This window comes from Uranotaenia lowii, unplaced genomic scaffold (genome assembly GCF_029784155.1).
Source record: "Uranotaenia lowii strain MFRU-FL unplaced genomic scaffold, ASM2978415v1 HiC_scaffold_25, whole genome shotgun sequence".
NCBI classification, from domain to species: Eukaryota; Metazoa; Arthropoda; class Insecta; order Diptera; family Culicidae; genus Uranotaenia; species Uranotaenia lowii.
The window spans coordinates 78001-93600 of NW_026598146.1; positions in this window are offsets into that span (position 1 = coordinate 78001).

A 15600-nucleotide genomic window follows, 5' to 3' on the forward strand; every position below is an offset into this window, starting at 1 on the left:
CTAATTGAAATCTAGATAAATGTTACCCAACTGTAAATTCTATTCAGTTTTTTATTATTGATTTACAAAAACACAGAGCATGTTGCCAATACTAAGCTATTGAAATATAGTTTAATTTTCATAATTAGACCTTTTCCCATTGAAGTTATGCAAAAAAGGAGCAAATTTGAATATTTACAGAACAGAATTTTGATATTTACAAAAAAAATTAAGACTAAACAGTTTTGAGGGATAAACGAAATAAAAAAGAACACAATCTATACGAACAGTCTAAGTTACTGTTAAAATATAATTTTGGTTCTGAGGTGAATGTGATTCGATAATATTTTTAACGATATTAAATCGTTAGTTTGTTTTGATATTATTGTCTTCCTGAGGCCCTTCAAACTCATTAAAATTTAAACTAGAGTTCCCTTGAAAGTTCTCAATGCTCCCACAACTGTGGATTTTTTGTTATGTTTTTGTTTTTAATTGTGTGGGATTTTAATACTATCATGATATTCATCACTTTTCCTCCTGGTACAATTTTAAGAACTTACAAATTCTAATTTTAATTGTTATCTTTTTTCTCTTCAATGGCTTCTAATAAAATTGTAATGCATGCTTACTTTTGGATATCTCTTATTGAATACTTTTGACCCGTTTTCTATAAGACTGGAAAAACTCCTTTTTACGGATAAAGTCACTTTACTCTTTAAGGGGTACTCAGCCTGATAACGCTTGTAGCGGATGAAATTTACTCTTTATTTCAAACGGTTGCAGTGGTGATAATTATCTCTTATTTCAAACGCTTGTATTCGTTGGAGCCAAGGCCGGATTGAAGGGGGGTCAAAAGGGGCAATTGCCCCGAGCCCCCCGGCTCAGGGGGGGGGGGCCCGAGGGAAAAAAGTTTTAATATTACTTTAATCATACTACTTCAATTTATACAAATGTATGAAAAGAAATCAAAACTAGAAAATCGGAGTGAAAACTTGAAATATAACAACTAAAGAGGCCCCGTGAAATAATATCTAGAAATTTTGTTCTCTTACATAAGTTAAGAGGGCCCCCTAGAGTAAGCAGTTCTCCCGCATTTTTTAAAATATCAAAATCTTGGTATTGGATTTCAAAATTTTCAACATAAAATCTGAACAATAATAATGTGAACCGAATTCGAAAAAAAAAATTATGGAGAATATGAGTCAAAACACCTCAAATTTTATTTTTTTTTTTTTAATTTAATCTTGTTAGTCAAGATATTCTGTTCAGAACAGGAAAAATAAAGAAAAACATCTCCTAACTTTCATTACATACAAACGTCTTGCACAATTTTGATGTTTATTATTACGTTACCTTCCAAGTAATGGTTACTACACTAAACTTGCAGCTAATTTCGCCAAAACTGGCTCACAAAGCCAAGAGAGATCAGGAAAACTTTATGATAAACATTTTAAAATTTTACCATTTTACCATTCAAAATTTTAACATTTTTGGGAGGTCATTCGTGTTTGATCCCTATTTAAAGTCTTTGAAAAAAACTGTAGTCGCTTAAATTGGATGAGGCGACTGTACAGAGTTTCCTTCTTGAATTAACATCCCAAATTCTGTCTTAGACTCGAAATTCGTATTGAAACATTTTCAACGGATTTAACCAAAATTTTATCACCTACTGAAGTAAATATCCTGAATTCAGCATATAATTTTCCAAACGATAATTCTCAAATTATCACAAAAAAATTGTTGAGCGATTGTCTTAACATGAATATATGTATGTTTTTAATCTGATCCTTATCCAGATTCAATTTATTGAGTCTTATGTTGTTTCTTTAGTTACTGAAGTTCAGTTTCATGGCTTTACTGAATTTATATAATGAATCTTTTTTCAACGATCATGTTTGCACTTGTATCTTTTTGGCTTTGAGGACATCTAATCAAACTTTTGTCATATTTAGAATAACTATTTGATAACAATTTTTTTATCTGATGAGAATCATATTCATATACATCTTATAAAAACGTTATTTTTTTTTTTCAAAGATATAAAATTGAAATTTAAATTTGGTGGAATTTCTATTTCGGCTCTGATTGTAACTTTGAACCTTTTTTTCAATTTTATTTATATTTTGTTTCTCAAAACTTGATGAAACTATGATTTATATTATAGACACTGAATTGTGGTTCTGAATATAACCTGTTTTTGATTCCTGAAACTCTTGTATCTGTATCTCTATGGAATTTGAATTAAATTATTTTTTTTTTATTTTGAATTCTATGTTTCAAATCTTTATGATACTTCCCAATTGTCACTAGGTAAATATTTTTCCATGAAGCATAAACCAGACGATCAATGATGAAATGAAAATAATTTAAAATATTTTTCCGGTCATTTTTCTAATTCAGAGAATTTTAGTTGGGGATAAGTGTATTTGAAAAAATTAGAATTAACTTTTGCATTTAGCAGCTCAAATCAGAGCTTTATTTTTTTAGAAATTTCTAAACTCTTCCGCAATGTTTGCACGTTATTAATTAGCAATTTTTATTTGAATGTACCTGAAACTATCTGCAGCGCAGACAACATGGCTATTTGAAGACAGTATACTGAACTCATCTCCATTTCTTTTACACGTTTAAAATGTTTTGTATTCTCTGGAATAGAATTTTTTAAAAATCGAATCAGAGGGGCCCCCGAGAAAAATTGCCCCGGGCCCCCCGATGGCTTAATCCGGCCCTGGTTGGAGCAGTTGCTCCTGGCAGAAAATGAGGTATGCATGGAATAACAATTCTAAATAAATAAAAACTATTTCATATATATCACACGGTTTATTCTAACATGTATATTTCTTCGTCCGAAAACTCGCAACGCAGAGTTTTGGAACTTTCCTTGTTTGGGGCATCTGGGGCATGATGAAAGATGAAAAAAATGAAACTTCTATATAATTGGAAATTCTTCAATAATGTGAGAAAAAACTTACACGACCAGAATCACTGGGAATCGCTTCATATTCGTGTCATTTTTTTTATGTTTTCCATGGAGTCCGACATCTTCTGGTTCCAAAACGATCTGTAGCGAGAATAATCAATATTTAATTTATATTTTCCCTTAATATAATTGAAATGTAAAGTAAAATACTTACCATAGTCTATCTCATCATTACAATATTTACTGGACAAATAACGCTTTGAGTTTGATAACGTATGAAACTATCATTTTTGTAGGGAATCGAACATTTTTAAATATGGGGTAATATTAATCCGACAAATTGACCTTTTTTTGAAAGATCATGGAGATTCTCGAAAATGTGTCAATTTTGCGCCGTTAAGAGGTAGCCACAAGTTAGCGTGTGTATCAGACCGAGGAAATTTTTTTTCTTTCTAAAAAAGTATGTCGATCAATCGAATGGTTTTTAAGAACACACATTAGCAATAAGTTCAAAAATCATATTGAAATGAGGATTTAAAAAAAAATGTTGCACTGCTTTTTAAAGTTAATTAAACGCGTTGTGACTACCTATATGAAAACAAATAATGAACTTAAAGCACCCTTATATTTTGTTATTAATATTTAGTTAATAGTAATTATTAGTGAAAATAAAAAAAAAGCAATCGGATAAAGTTCAGTTCTTCACTTTTTGCTACCTTAAGCCCTACAGTGCGCCCGTGGCGTAAAGGATAACCTTCAAGTTATCTGAGCCAACAGTCATGAGATCGAATCTCGGTCACGGCCACTCTAACTGTGGGTTAAACCATCAGCATCTGTATGATACTGGCCATCATATCTACGAAAGATATACGATCTACACAGCAAAAAATTTCTAAAAGTATACGCAATCTAAAATACGAGTGATCTACTTTTTGACCAGTGTAATTCAAAACTGATGTAATTTTACACTCTTTTTGATCTATTTTTGAATCGTTGGTATAAATTTAATTTTGTATGATGTATGTTTACACGCCCTGATCTAAAAAATATATCTCAATATAAAATTACATCGAAAACCATGTAAAACACGACAGATCCATTGTTTTCCTTTTTTTCGCGGCATAAGTTGTTTTGTTTTTATCCGAGATGGTGGTTTATTGTGCGAAAAGAAAAAAAATTCGCTCCGCTGTTAATTTTGTATTAAAACCGAAACAAATTCTTCCAGAATTGAATTAAAAAATGGTAGGTTACAGTTATAGACGAAATGAAAAAAATGGAACTTCAAATTCTCTTTCGATTGCAGGAATTGCAGTTTTATATCAAAAGCCGAATCAATGTTGAATGTTTCTAATGTTTAGGGGATTCCGATTACTATGCTGTTCCGGAAGGATTCAAGAATGCTGCCTGACGCTGATCGGCAAAACATCGCCCTGCTGGGGATCATCGGACGCAACCACAATTCCAGCTGCCAGTGATGGTGGGTGTTTTTTGAGTTTGCAGTGTATCGGAAATATATGTTAAATAAAATGACACATGTGGCGTATTTATTCATAAACAGCACCCAAAATCTGAGTATTTAAAAAAGATTTGTAATATTAACGGTAATATGTTTTGAAATTTACATCATTGTGTATTTTTACACGACGGTTTATGTCATCCGTTTTCGTGCATTGTTTTCGATCTAAATTTACACGCCTCAAAAATTACATTGTTGAGAAAAATACACCGTGGTAGAATTTTATATCAAAATCGATGTTCCGTTTTCGTGCATCGTTTTCGATCTAAATTTACACGATTTTTTCTTGCTGTGTAGGGTTGAGTTTATAGAATCTCTTCGAGGAAACATGAGAATTTGATCTTTGATAGAAAAAAAAAATCTATTAGTCAGCAAAATTTTTTCAAAACCAATTCAAATAAAAAAAAACACTTCTCTATTGGCGCTTTGCAAAGAAAACTGAATCCAAAACACGAATGGCATTGAACAAGGCGAGAAATTTGTCCATCACAGCTACATTCACCTTTCGTGACGTGACGCGTTGCAACGAAACGATACCTAAATCCAAAAAAAAAACACATGCCAAGGATCGCTCAGAAAGGAACAGGAGAAAAAAATCTACACCGGAGGCACCCGATGAATATCGCGAGCCTTATTTGTGTGCAATTTTATTGACAAAGCCTTCAACCCAGGATAAGGTGAACGGAAATGGTGCAGCAGCAAATCCAACACACATGAGTTGTAGGAGTGTGGTGTTTTTAGTGTGTCGAGCAAACATTGAGCTGCGGGGGTGGCCACGCCGAAAACCTCCAGGAGTTTTCTGGGCCGCGATTCGACGATGATGTGATAGCGGCACACAAAGACCAATCCTTCGTGTGTCATGTGATGGGTACGTTTTTCGGTGAGGCTGCCCCAACGAGGCTCATACATAAAATTAAATCAATATTAACACTATAACCAAGAATGGAGTGGGGAGGGGGGGACCCCGACAATTGCATGACTTGTGTGCCATATGTGTGACTTGACTTAACTTTTTGTTGCCATTCGTTGTGTGCGTGTTTTCCCGATTCTCTGCAACTTCATGGCACCACCAAAGTCATTCCGAAGTAACCATCGCTCGACATTCGGAATTGCACTTTTGCATGCAGCAGCAACGACGAAATAATAACACGGAGAAAAAAAAAACTGTTTCGTGTGTTCAACTGCAATCGTCCCAAGTTTCGAATATCTTTTTTTTTTTTGTTCATATGACTTGCTTCGATTCGAAAACTTTATCGGAGCAGTTTTCACAGTTCCAAAACAACTGACGGTCGAGAGAAAAGAAATAAAAAAACATGCACCTACAAATGCTCCTAGCCCATAGAAGCTATTCATCCTCGCACCGTCACACACCGTCATACGGGAAAACATGGAAAAGTTCCAGCAAATCAATCTAAAAAATGACTGAACGAACCAACTAGAGCAATTCTGTCAAAACCGAAAACGTTTTGCATGCATGCATTCACTTAGCTGCGCCGACAAAGTGGGTTAGTGATGGGATGGATGCAATTGGACAGTGCCTATTTTCTGTCGAAAATTAATCTTCTCCGGGTATTCAATAACTGTGGTTATTCACGGAAATCTGTTCAGTTACTCTAGTAGTTATTTAAGTTTGGTGAACGAATAAAGACGCAATTCGCGGGTTATTTCACCAGTTGAATTAATGTGAAATTTTAGTTTCCATGAAAAGAACTGCTATTGCGATATAATGGAGGGTGTTTCACTTTAAATCTGTACAAACAAAATTTTAGCTCGAAATTCCAATTTTATCCGATTACCACTATATCTTCAGGGAGTACCTATAAATAAAAAATAGGAGCTTGTTAAGGCGTCGTTCATTTATTTTATTTCACCTGTATGACCTGTATGAACTTTGAATTTAACCCCAACCATAAGATTCTGCACAATTCCGGAGTCGACTGTTTATACAATTTTTTGAATCTTCTGCGTCCTTAGGTCCTCGGAAATATTAAATTTATCATTGGCCGTCACGTAGGGGTTTAAAATAATCTACTTGAAGTCTGTTTAGGAGCTTCTGGACTTTTAAAGAACGTAGTCATATTTTGGACTAGCAATGCACCGCAAATGCACATCACTAGAACAAGTATAAAATTGCCTTTCTCGTGCATATAGTTTTTTTGTGAAAATCTTGCGTTAATAAACTCAAAATCCAGTGCAAAGCCGAATCTATGTGCTAGAATAGTCTCAGACAGGCGCGGTCCTAGAGCTCGCTTCTAGAAATTTTCAAATTCGTCCAATAAAAAGAACATTAATACATATCTGCTAGATAAACGTTAATTATGATTGAAAGAATGGTCGGAGGGGATAAGTATACAGCACACTGCCTCTTTTCCTCAAATTTGATTTCATTGAACTATATTTGATGTATTTTGAAAAGTTTCAAAATAAGAAAAAAAAACTTTTTAACCCCATTTTCGATTTATACTTTTTCAATATTATTGAATCAACTTCAATCTTCAAGTTTTGTGCGAGAAAATGTTGATAAAAAGATGATTTTCGTATTATGCTTACCAGGAAGTTAAAAAAATTGACTTATAAGCTCATAAAAAAATCTCTTATTATAAATATTATTCAATAAATGAAAATAGTACCATTATTGTTGAATACAAGACGAATTAAATAAACTTATCAATTCTCTATTTAGACTGAACTTCTTCATATTAGTGCATGGTAAAACCAACAATATTCAAATGATTCTCATTCGAAAAACAAATTTTAGAGCAAATATTTTGATGATAATTGGTATGAACTTGAAATTAATTTAAAAAACACTGATATTTTTTATTGTTTTTTTTTTAAATATTTTTCAGAATAGTGATTCTTATTCTTAAATTTACTTCTCATTGTAAATCGTGGTCCAAGAATTTATTTTCAAATTCTGAAATATAATAATGAAATATCTTGATTATTAAACTTAATTGAATTTGAAACGAATGAAATGAAAATTTAATCATTTTTTTTAGAAAATTAACAAATTTGCAACTAAGAAGGTATGAATAAAATGAAAAATTGTTTTTTATTCAATAAAAAGCACTTTGGGAAAAAATTTAGGAGCTGATTATAACTGATTTGAAAGTGTTGAAAAATTTGTGCATTATTTAAAAAAAAATATAAAAAAATATAAAATATTACTAAAACATTGAAAATGAAAATTTTGATTCAATTATCAACTTTGAAATGACATACACCGTGTCTTAGCCGATTTAGGTTTTACAGACTGAACAAATGACGTGGACAACTTAAGATGAACATTTAACATCCAGCACCGAGATGAGAATCGAACCCATGCCATCAGTGGACCAGCGATTACCGTCTTACCACACTAACCACTCGACCACCAAGACGTAGAAAGTGTGCCACTTTCTTGATGACTGCGAGTAATTTTGACTGTTGAGAAAAAAATTACATAATTTTTCTAATTCAGTTCTACGAAATTACAGGAATTTGACCAAATTTCAAAGAAATTTCAAACAAAAATGAATTTAAGATATTAAAAAAAAAAAACAAATGTTTTGCAGTCTTCTACAGAGATGTTAGTTATATTAAAATCTTCAATTTAAAAAAAAATAAAACGACCTTTTGCGTTGTCTGAACTGAAATAGTTATACCATTTTCAATTTAGTTTTCTAAAAATTGACGAATGACATTTTTTTTCTAACCCAAGCATTGTATCTCTAAAAAAAATCTAGGCGAAATCTTAATCCTTCATGAAATAAAGGATGAAGAATAGATTTAAAATCACTCAGTATCGCAATCAGTAAAATTGCTAAATTTTTAAATAACACGAGCCATAGCACCAAAACTAGAAGTTATAGACAAAAACTGACGGAATATTCGAATTCATGTCGCCAAAATCTTTCTAAGCAGTTATTAAAACATAAACATCAAAACAGCTGTTCTTTTGTGTAAACTATTATTTTATGCAGAATCTTAATAAATTGAAATAATCAATAATCAGATGCTCCTCTAACGATATGGAATTTGATATTTGAGCTATAATACTTTATCAAACTGCTTGATTTCGTCATTAATATTCATTAGTATGATGCGAAATGACAAAACAGAGATTTGAAGCATAATTTGAATAAAAAAAAACAGGCTTCAAATTCATAGTTACTAATGTTTCTAAATAGTCAAACAATATTTCTCTAGTTTCAAGTCATAGATGGCAGCACTATCTTGCAATTCAACCAAATTGATGCCCATTTTCTAATATCTAGGATTAATTCAGATGTGCAGGATGATTTTGGTCAAGAAATAAGAACTTGGTACCGCGTGACCACCTTGGAAATGCTAAGATCATAAAATAAAAAAAAAATTGAATTTAATCAAGGTCACTAAAAGTGAATTTTTTGATCCGATAATCAGAATAATTTTGTACTTTTCGATAGAGCTTGGAGAATCAGACGACTAGCAGGATTATTGGTATGATTTGAAATTGAATCGGAAGTTGAGATGAGCAAGAATTTTGGCTGTGGTATGTTCTTGTACTGTTGATTTTTTTTATTGCAAATCCAGAAAAGCTTTCTGCAGCGTGAACTCCAACAAAACTGTGTTGGAAAACTACCTCGAAATGATGAATGTGGGCCTAAATAAACCTGGAAAATCAATATTGAGACTTAATTTGATTTTAACTGCAAGATAGTGCTGCCATCTATGACTTGAAACTGAAAAAAAGTGAGGTTTACTGAAAAAAATTAAAGTTTTTTGATTCCAACCTGTTTTTTCTTATTCAAAATAAATCCAGAAAGTTTGTTTGATCATTTCACATCATTTTTAACAAGTAAGTAAGTAGTTTGGTAGAAAATTACAGCTCAAATATCAAATTCCTTAGTTCTAGAAGAGCATCTCTTAAAACCTCCTTGATGAGTTCTAGAACACTCCTTAAAATGCAGTTATCTATTTAAATATTCGTAGAAGCCCTATTATTCACGTTTAAACAGTAAAGTTTTCAAAAAAATCTCGTTTTGTTGAAAAACATAAGCGGTACTATTCTTATTTCGCCCCCTTTTTTCCATATTTTTGGTCCTCAACGCCAATTGCAACGTAAAAAAAAGTAAACTTATGCTTGATATATCCGTTAAACAATTCAAATCAAATTGTAGAAGAAAATTTTGGTGATTTTCAATCATTCATATTTTAACAAGCAAAACACATAGTGGTATTATTTTTATTTCGCTCACTGTATATACAAAGTGTCGATATGTTTAGTGTTATATTTACAGGCCCCGTAAAAAATGCAATTCCTAGCTTTTTCCCTGTATTATTAAAAACAAACAACTAGGTTCTCAAGCTACGAAAATATTATAAATTTTGAGCACCGGAAAATAAGCTCTTATGACCGTTTAAACAATTTGATCTATAATGTACGCATTGTAACATGATGTACCGTCAAACGGGGTATTAAGCAACAGCAGGGTTAGATGCAATAATTGTATAACACAACACTTATTAAATTTTTATTTTAATATAATTTAATAAAGTTATCATTTAATTATAACAAAATGATGCTGACATAGTTTCTCACATTGTTAGAATGTTTATTAAAGTTTTTTTTCTCATAGGAAATTTAAAAAAATCGAGCAATAGATGTAAAAATTTTTACATTTTTAGAAAATTCACCTGTATGACAGATTGGCTTAATGATATCAATTCGATTTTCTTTTATTATTCTATATCAACAATGTTGATGTAAACATATTCTTCGGACAATCACCAATTTTTTCAGATAACAATTTTTATAATTTAGTTACTATTCCAGGCTTGAATGCATCAAAATGCAAATCAAATATTCACCTTTTAAATCTCCTTTCCTGCGTTTCTTTGATTTCAAAATTTCATCCATCAAAATAATATATTTCATGATTTCAGATAATAGAATTTTTTGTAGTATTTTTGACCCCTAAATGTATGCGGCACACTTATGCTTTTCCTTTTTAAACGTTTTCGTCAGGAAAAATGTAAAATAAAATTCTAACAAAACCAAAAATTACTGCAATTGATGCGTTATGCGATATGACATCACAAATAAATAAAAAACTATAAATTTTCAAACGTTTTCATTTCATTTTTCATTAAAAACAAAGTTTGTTGCTACCTTTTTAGTAGGGTGAAAATAAAACTTGTGAAACTAACAACTTTTCTGACTACGTCTATTTGATGTTCCTTAAAACGTTTGATGCACACACGTTATGATTTTCTGTGGACATTAAGTTTTAAGAATTCATTGAAGTTGAAAAGTGTTGCATGATGTCCCAGTTGACGGTACACATTGTTCCTCAACTTTCACCATCATTAAATTTATAATTTTTCACAATAATCAATTTTAATACGCGTTTTTACTCTAACTTGTTGATTCGGGACGAACAGAGCATCATTGATCGGGGCACGATGATAATTTTCTGCCTTAGAATTTTGCATCAAATTGTAAACACATGTCATATGTCCTTTGATAAAAAAGTTCCTTCAAAATTGCTTGTTGAGTTCTTAATTTTTTTTTTACTGAAAAAGACATGAACAAGTTTTAAAATCAAAACAAAATTAAGCTTTTAAACACTCACGTTTAGTTCCAAATGTTGTCCAATCCGGAATGAATCTGTTTGATGCATCGTTTTGTGAATTGCAAATGTTTACAGTTTTTTGTTCTGCGTCTGCCTACTATGAAAAGATTAATCCTAAATATATTTCAAATCGATGTTTTGAAAACAGGCAAACCAAGTACCAGTGATGGTTCAAAGGTAGCATGTTCAGCTCTCATCTCAAGGCCGTGCGAACGGGGGGGGTTTTAGGGGTTTAACCCCCCCCCCATGGAGTTTTTTTCCAAGTAAAATTTTCACCGTAGTATCGAAAAAATACACATTAAAAAGTGTTTAAAAATAAGTGTTTACACGCAAGTCAGAAATTTGGCTCGCCTCCGGAGGAATTTACTCTTGAATCTCAAGACTAGACATTTAATTTTACGACATTATATGACCTCCATGAATTGGTACTAATTTCTAATTGTAAATTTCGATTAATGTTTTGTATTGAAACTATTAACTTAAATCACAAGAACCCTACCTCGACTTTAGTGTAGAAGTGTAACTAAACAAGAACAGAGTTTGAAACGAATCGTTTTAGCTTCAAAATTAATCAATCGAACACTAATCTTATACATCGACAAGTTGGAAACCATGTAAAAGCGTTTTACTCTCACAGAATTAGCAAAAAAATCTAAAATCTAATACCCTTTACCTTATTACTAAAAGTTTTATTGAAATAGAATCATTTATGTCCAATTTCAGTCTTAATTACATATTGTTTCTGTTTTTCTCATCATAACATTTGAGCAGGTTTTGATAAATTACACAGGCCAAAATTTAAAACGTAATTTTGGACAATTTGGGTGCCCTGAATCAAAATATGCATTTTTTCTATCAGCTTTTGTTATTGAAATAAGTTTTCAAAACAGGTCAAAATTATTTAAGAATGCAAAACTAGAAAACAAAAACATAACATTTTTAAATAAAAGATTTGAATCCGAATTCAATCGTTTTACATTACTATGAATCAAATTCCGTAGCCTTGAGCTTATCTTCAGCTATTGATCTCTCACTTATTCAGCAAAACTCTAGTAATGCTAATGCACTTGAAATAACCTTATTAAAAAATTTATGCTTAGAAAAAATATCAGTTCATCCCCCGCAAAATGTGTTTTATACAGATGGATCAGCTTATCATGATTGTGTCGGATTTGGAGTTTTTAATGTTAATCATGAAGCTAATTTTTCTCTTCTTGCTCCTTGCTCCATTTTCATTGCAGAAATTACCGCTATATACTACACATGTTTATTTATTGGCAGTCTCCCTGTACAATCGTACCTTATTTGTTCAGATTCCGCGAGTGCTCTTGAGGCATTAAAGACACTCAGAATTTCCGGAAAAACTGGAATCATGGTTTTGAAAATAAGAGAAGAAATTTATAGATTGCGTAGTTTAAATTATTCTGTTTCTTTCTTATGGGTTCCCTCTCATTACGGAGTTTTTGGTAATGAGATGGCTGATACCCTAGCTAAGAATGGAGCACTAAATGGAGAAATTTATCACAGGGAACATGAGTCTCGAGATTTTTATCCAACGTTAAGTATTCGAACGATAGAATCATGGCAAACCCAATGGAATAATAGTGATCTTAGTCGTTTTTGTTTTAGTATCATTACCTCCGTAAGTAAAGCTCCTTGGTTCGCTAAATTTGATGTAGAAAGAATGTTTATAAAAAATATGTCAAGAATAATTTCGAATCACTATACTCAAAATGCACATCTGTTCCGAACTCAGCTCACCACTACTAACCTTTGCGAGTGCGGAGAAGATTACGGTCATATTGATCACGTGATATGGAGATGCCAGCGATACAGTACTCCCCGCCGACACCTATTGGCGGAATTGGAGAGGATTGGAAAACCTTTTGGCATTCCTTTGAGAGATATCATCGCCATCCAGGATATTATAACGATGAAAGCAATCAACGGATTCATTGTTGCAGCAAAAATACAAATATAATAACAACGGATTGAACAATGCGATGATCCAGTTTGACTGAAGACAAGGAAAAAATCATGTACGATTCATCATCCCACCAAATGGAAGGACACACCATGCACAACCAAAAAACAAATATTATTTCACATTTATAAATCACAACCATGAAATCCGGCTCCGTGATGGTCAAAGCCAATGAGCCTTTATTTTTTTTATATATATTTTTATTTTTAAGTTATTAATAAAGGAAAAAAAAAGATTTGAATCAATCATCGACTTTCATCAAGACTCACTGAGTCACTGAGTTCTGCGATAAAAGTTGTAGAAATTTTCTATTTGTTTACTTTTCTTATTTAATGAATTTATAACGAAGTTTTAAACCAAATGGAATTTGGTTCTGACAATAATGTCAAAATTACTTGTAAAGATATCTTTCTCAAGTTTAAAAAACTGGTGAATATTACTTTTTTAGAACATGCATAATCTTCATCATCAAAATATTATTTCTTATTTGAATGAAATATAATAAACGAAATCAGAATCAGATTTCTTCTTAAATGTGGGTTTGATAGTTAAACAGTTATCAATGATTGGTTTCTATCAAAACTGACACATTTTAAAAGTTCATATAATCAAAACTAAATGTGCTAGTTCAAATTTGACAAAAGATTCGAGTTCAGAAAGCTAAAATCTACCAAATCAATCTTTAAAACATAAGCACTAAAATTCTCAAGGAGTTATGAATTAAATTCTATAAATAAGTTTTTAAAATGTTAAGTCATGTTTATTAAAAAAAAACCTTCTTTAATGTTAAAAGCTCAACTTCAACATTTTCAACTTCATATTTTTGCTTTAATTTTCAAACTAATTAACCGAATTTTATAGTACAGTTTTTTTTTAATTTTGAAATAAATTTATCGAGTTTTAAAGACAAGCTATTTAAATTTTTAGAAATATTTTCGATAAGTTTGTCTATGTTTTTCAATTTTGAATTTTTTATTCTAAAACCATAAACTTCATTCACATTTCAAATCGCGATTAATATTTTTTTCAAATTGAAAACACTACGGCGGAATTTTTCAATCAACCCTTCAGTTGAAAATGAAGAAAAGAAATGTCAATTAAGATGAATAGTGAATAACAATTAATGTCATTTTTCTAGCAATTTATGATGGTTAATGTTTTACCTGATCTGAAATTATTTTAGGATTCAGATTTTTTTAGTCTTTGTTATGGAAAAAATTATTTCAAATTTGAAAACTGAACTGCTTAAAAAATTGTTTGAAGCAAATTTCTAGTTCAGCCTAAAGAACATAATTTTGAATGTTTATCATTGACTTCCCGAAAATATCATTGATTTGAAACTTTCATTGAGATTTGTTTTGAAAATTTTGATTTTTTTATCAGTAAAATTTTTTATTTTTTGAGTTTGTTTGATAATTATGAGTAAGAAAATGGTTATGAATTCATTTTCTTGTTAGTTGTATATTTTTAGTATTATTATTATTTTTAGCTAAATTTGAGTTTCGAAAACCCCCCCCCATGAACGGGTCCTTCGCACGGGCCTGTCTCATCTAATAGCTCCCGGTTCAAATCTTCCAGCATACAAAATTTTCGAATAAGTACAAATTCATAAAAAGTTGAAAAAGTTACATGAAAATAAAAACTATGTGAATGAAGTAGCTAGACAAAATTAAACTTTTTTTTATTTATTTTACAAAATTTCTTTTTTTTTGAAGTCTCATACAAAAGCTGAATAGCCTTCTACTCAGCTTTGACTATGGATCTTTAAAGTATCGACAAGAACTTAAATTTTAGGCTGAGTAGAATGCTATACAGCTTCAAATCAGGGCTGAGTAAGCTTTTAAGAGACCGTTCCATGGAACTTTTGGTTACTTGGGATGTCAGCTGTTTTATAGAGCTATAACTTGACAGGTTTACATCTGCCGATTTAGCCAAGTGGTTTTCAAACTATTTTCCTTCACCACCCTTTTGCTGAATTTTCGAGCTCAACGGCGCCCTGAGCTAATTTCTAAAATAACTTTAGGAAAAAATATATATTGGGTCATTGAAAAACTATAAATTTTGGACATTTTACTGTAGCATAAAATGAAAAGGTTTAATGAAACACTTATGAATAACTTCAGAAGACTGAAAAGCCAACACATAACCAATCAACTCTAGAGCATATCAAAACTTAAAATTCTAACAAAATAAATTGCTCCAAGAAAAATTGAAAAAAATAAAACTTCCAGAAAAAAATCCTAAATTTTGAAAAAACAGTAGGGGAGAGTGCGGTATCGTGGGTCATGGGGAAACGTGGGCCACTTTTAATATCTCAGATGTGTGTTGAGATAAAAATCTCAAACCAACTGTCATCGTCGTCGCTTTGCGTGAGCATATATTCCTATATGTTGTTGACTGAAATACGCATCAGATGCTTCTTTTATTTATCAAGCTAAAAAAGTTAGAAAATTTACTTACATAATTTAAAAAATACCCGCTAATTTCATCGATGGGGAACCTAAAGTGCATAACAAAAATATACTCATACGCTTATGATCTTAGTTTTGTCATCATCTTTCACGTGGAAAAGGAATTTTTGATGAAACATCAACAAGTCACA